This window comes from Myotis brandtii, unplaced genomic scaffold (assembly GCF_000412655.1).
Source record: "Myotis brandtii unplaced genomic scaffold, ASM41265v1 scaffold412, whole genome shotgun sequence".
NCBI classification, from domain to species: Eukaryota; Metazoa; Chordata; class Mammalia; order Chiroptera; family Vespertilionidae; genus Myotis; species Myotis brandtii.
In genome coordinates this window covers 2,426,009-2,431,270 of record NW_005365832.1, presented here as the reverse complement: position 1 = coordinate 2,431,270, position 5,262 = coordinate 2,426,009, and positions in this window count along the sequence as shown.

Here is a 5,262-nt window from a genome sequence, read left to right as displayed (position 1 = left end):
GGTTCCAACAATCAGAGAAGAGATGTAGGAACAAGTTCCCTCTGATTTGACCCATGCCTCAACCCTTTTAATATCAATAACTTTTGTTTCTAATTTTTTTTTTTTTTAGCATTTTCCTATATCTACAAAAATCAGTCAGTAAGCAAAGCAACCCTCCCATTGCTCAGCGACTTCAGACCTTAGCAAACTCACTGCTGATTCCCGTATTTAGATCTGTACACAATCAGCTCCACCGTGTGGTGTTTAGGTAAATAACATCTACTGTAGGAAAGCAGGGCCATGTATCCAACAATGCTGCACCCTCTTGAGAGGGGGACTGTACCTGACGAAAGAAAGCACATTTAGCTTTGCTAGGGCATCAAATCACAAGCGAGAAGGAAAATGACCCTGAAATGTGAGTCAGGACACTCAGGAGTGAGGGTCACCCTTTTATTTATTCATTCAGCTGTTTACTGAGCTGTACTACGTACCAGATATTGTTCCAGGACTAAGACAGAAGTTCCTGCCTTAGTTGGAAAGCCAGGTAACAGGAGAAATCAACATAGTAATACATATTACAATGTCAGATGTGATAAGTGCTATAAACCAAAACAGATCTGGGTCAGGGCATAGAGAGTGATGGGGGAAGGATGTTTTAAATAAGGTTGGCAGAAATAAAGGCAAGCAGTCCACATTTAGTTCTCCCAATGTCCCTTTAGATAAATGATCCAAAATCTCAAATATGTATAAATATGAACATTCCTTTGCAGACATAGTGTCAAAACACTTCAACATGCCCAAATCTTGGGTTTCTAAACATCATCCTCTTTAGTCCATACAGGCTGCTATATAACAAAATACATCACAGACTGGGAAGCTTCAACAACAAACATTTATTTCTCACAGTTCTAGAGGCTGGGAAGTCCATGATCAAGGTGCCAGCAGATTCAGTGTCTGGTGAGGGCTCAGATACTAGGTCTTGTTAGCCATCTTCTCACCAGGTCGTCACTTGGTAGAAGCAGTGAGGAAGCTGTTTTGTTTGTTTTTTAATAGGGCACTAATCCCACTCACGAGGGCTCCACCCTCATCACTTAATCCCTCCCAACAGCCCCACTCCCATCACATTGCAGGGTAGGATTTCAACAAATGAATTTGGGGGGTGGGGTTGGGGGGGGGGAGAAGGTGGACACAAACATTCAGTGTAGAGCCATTGCCCTGAGTAAAAAAATCATGACTTCTTGGAGAAAACACTGAGTTTTCAGCTGAGGCAGAAAATGGACAAAAGATCCTAGAAAATATTGTTATGCCAGAAAGTACAAAAAACTCAAAGACTAACAATGAGGTCTTGTTCATCTTTAACCTGTCAAAGGGCTCCCACTGCCAAAAAGGGGGCTATTTAAGCATCAAAAAGAATATTATTAATACCACATTGCATGATTAAAAGCCATGCAGTTGCAGTAATATTTTTAAATATCACTGTTTTATAGAAGAATGCCAGTAGAAGATATAGAATTAGAGGATCATCATTTTTTCCAACTATTATGTAAGGATCATGTTGTATATTAATTTCCTGTTGCCGATGTAAGAAATTACTACAAATTTAGTTGCTTAAAACAGCCACATACATTTGAAACTTATTTTCAAATGGCTTAAAAACTGGGTGCATATGTGACTTTATATATTTGCTCCTTATCCCAGTTTCCAGCACAGAACTCCTAAAACCCTTGGAACGTCTTAAGTGATAAGAGCAATAAAGGTGTCTTGCTATTCATAACAAACCCCTTTCAAGCAGACCTCAGCTTATAGTCATGAGGTGAATTTTGAAAAGCACCTAAGGATGGGCAGCTAGCTCCCAGAACTAACCATGTGATTAGAGGGTTGGGACTTTCAGTCCCACCTCCCTGACCTCTCAAGGGGAGAGTGGAGCTGGTGGTTAAATCAACAGCCAACAGCCAATGATGAAATCACTCACCTATGTAATGACTCCCCCATAAAACCCCAGAAGGATGAGGTTCAGAGAGCTCCCAGGGTGAACACTTGCAGATGTGGGGTGTGGCCTGCTCAGAGAGGGCATGGAAGCCTCACACCCCTTCCCACATACTTTGCCTGATGCATCCATTTCATCTGGCTGTTCCTGAGTTATATCCTTTTATATAAATGGGTAATCTAGAAGTAAAATGTTCCTCTGAGTTCTATGAGCTGCTCTAGCAAATTAATGAAACCCCAGGAAGGGGTCATTGCAACCTCCAGTCTATAGCCAGTTGTCAGAAGGCCAGGTGATAGGTTGGACTTGTGATTGGCATCTGAAGGGAGGGGAGAATCTTGTAGGACTGAACCCTTAACCAGTGAGTCTGATGCCATCTCCGATAGTGCCAGAATTGAGTTGAATTGTAGGGCACTCAGGTGTTGTCCCAGAATTGCTTGACATTTTGGGGGAACTCCTCCCCAACACACTCTAGAACAGCGGTTCTCAACCTGTGGGTCGCGACCCCTTTGGCAGTCGAACAACCCTTTCACAGGGGTCGCCTAAGACCGTCCTGCATATCAGATATTTACATTACGATTCATAACAGTAGCAACATTATAGCTATGAAGTAGCAATGAAAATAATTTTATGGTTGGGTCACAACATGAGGAACTGTATTTAAAGGACCAGAAGGTTGAGAACCACTGCTCTAGAATCTAGTACCAGATTAATCTGTGTGTGTATGTAGAGATGAAACAATATGGCAGAACATTAACCTTTGTTGAATCTAAGGGGAGAGTATATAGTCATGTATCATAGATATGGCAGTTAATTTTATCTGTCAACTTGACTAGGTCACAGTACTGAGATATTTGGTCAAACGTTAATGTTAACGTCAGCTGTTTCTGTGAAGATACTTTTCAGCAGATTAACATTTGAGTCAGCCAACTCTGAGTAAAGCAGATTACCCTCCATCTTGTGGGTGGGCCTCATTAATCAGTTGATGGTCTTAATAGAAAAAGACTAATTTCCCCAGAAGGAATTCTCTAGACGTGCTTCAGACTTGAACTGCACGTCAAGTCTTCCCTGGGTCTCCAACCTGCTGGCTCTTCTGCAGATTTTGGACATACCAGCCTCCATCTTGTGAGCCAATCCCTTAAAATAACCAATTGCCCAATATGTATGGGTTTTTTTCGAAACAGTTCTGCCCACTGGTCCTTAACATTTCTTATAAAACAGGTCTACTGGCAACAAATTCATCTTTTCCCTGTCTGAAAAATTCTTTTCTCACACTTTTCCTGAAGGATATTTTTGCCGAATATAGAATTGTAGGTCAACAGGTTTTCTTTCAGCATTTGAAAGGTATCATGCCAAGGTCTCTAACTTGCAGTTTGAGAGAAAAAAAAATGCAGTCATTCTCTGTATAGAATGTTTTTCACTTCTCCAGCTGCTCTTACAATTCTTTCTGGTTTTCAACACTTTATGATGTACTCAGTGAGGCTTTGTTATCCTGCTTGCTGAATTTCTTGGATATGTATTTATAGTTCTCATCAATTAAGAAAATTTTGACATTATTTCTTATGTATATATCTTCTCTACCCCAACTTCTAGGATTCCAAGTACAGGTATGTTAAAACACTTGATATAACCTCACAGGTGGCTGACAGACTGTTCTATGTGGGGTTTCTTCTCTTTCTGTTTTATTTATTTATTTATGATATATTTTATTGATTTTTTACAGAGAGGAAGGGAGAGGGATAGTTAGAAACATCGATGAGAGAGACCAAGATGGCGGCATAGGTAAACACCGGAGACTGCTGCCGCAAACAACCACTTCAAAAATACAACTAAAAGACGGAACGGACATCACCCAGAACCACAGGAAGGCTGGCTGAGGAGAGACTCTTCAACTAGAAGGAAAAATAACAGCACACCGAGGCTCAGAGGAGGCGCAGTGTGGAAAATACTCAGGTGCGGAGGTGCGCGCGCAAAGCGGGCTGGTGGCTGAGAGCGCGGTTGTCGTTTTCGGTCAGGGGGGAGTCTCAGACTCTGAGCTCCAGATACGGGCGAATCGCTGGGGACTCAAACGGGAGAAGCGGGAGTGTCTGGCATCAGTTGGAAGGCAGCTTTCCCTCCGAGGTTTGCAGCGGTTCCTGGGGTTCTGAGAAGCAGAGCCTCTGGGAACGGGACTGAGAGGGGCCATAACCGCTCCCTCCGCCCGCCCTGTTGAGCCCGCCCCGCCCAAGCCCTGCGCAGAGCCATTTGCCAGATCGCCTCAGGCAAAGGCTAGATTAGCACCTCCCCAGAGGACAGAAGTTTTCCGCGGCAGACACAGCTGATTCACACAGCCAGTCGGCCTGGTGGTCAAATCCCTCTAGTATTAACTACAACAATCAAGGCTCAACTAGAACAAGACTGCGCACAAAGACCACTAGGGGGTGCACCAAGAAAGCATAAAAAATGCGGAGACAAAAAAACATGACAGAAATGGAGGATATAGAGCTAAAAAACGCAATTTTGAGGGCTTGCAATAAACTTTTGGAGAGCTTCACGAAAACTAATGAGACCCTCGATGCTATGATAAAGAAACTAGAAATTAAGCATACACGCTCTGAAATAAAGAATATTACACCCAATAGCAGACCAGAGGAGCGCAAGAATCAAGTCAAAGATTTGAAATGCGAAGAAGCAAAAAACACCCAACCGGAAAAGCAAAATGAAAAAAGAATCCGAAAATACGAAGATAGTGTAAGGAGCCTCTGGGACAGCTTCAAGCGTACCAACATCCGAATTATAGGGGTGCCAGAAGAAGAGAGAGAGCAAGATATTGAAAACCTATTTGAAGAAATAATGACAGAAAACTTCCCCTACCTGGTGAAAGAAATAGACTTACAGGTCCAGGAAGTGCAGAGAACCCCAAACAAAAGGAATCCAAAGAGGACCACACCAAGACACATCATAATTAAAATGCCAAGAGCAAAAGACAAAGAGAGAATCTTAAAAGCAGCAAGAGAAAGACAGTCAGTTACCTACAAGGGAGTACCCATACGACTGTCAGCTGATTTCTCAACAGAAACTTTGCAGGCCAGAAGGGAGTGGCAAGAAATATTCAAAGTGATGAATGCCAAGAACCTACAACCAAGATTACTTTATCCAGCAAAGCTATCATTCAGAATTGAAGGTCAGATAAAGAGCTTCACAGATAAGGAAAGAGTTCATCAGTTCATCACCACTAAACCAGTATTATACGAAATGCTGAAAGGTATCCTTTAAGAGGAGGAAGAAGAAAAATACAAATTGGATAAAAATCATGAACA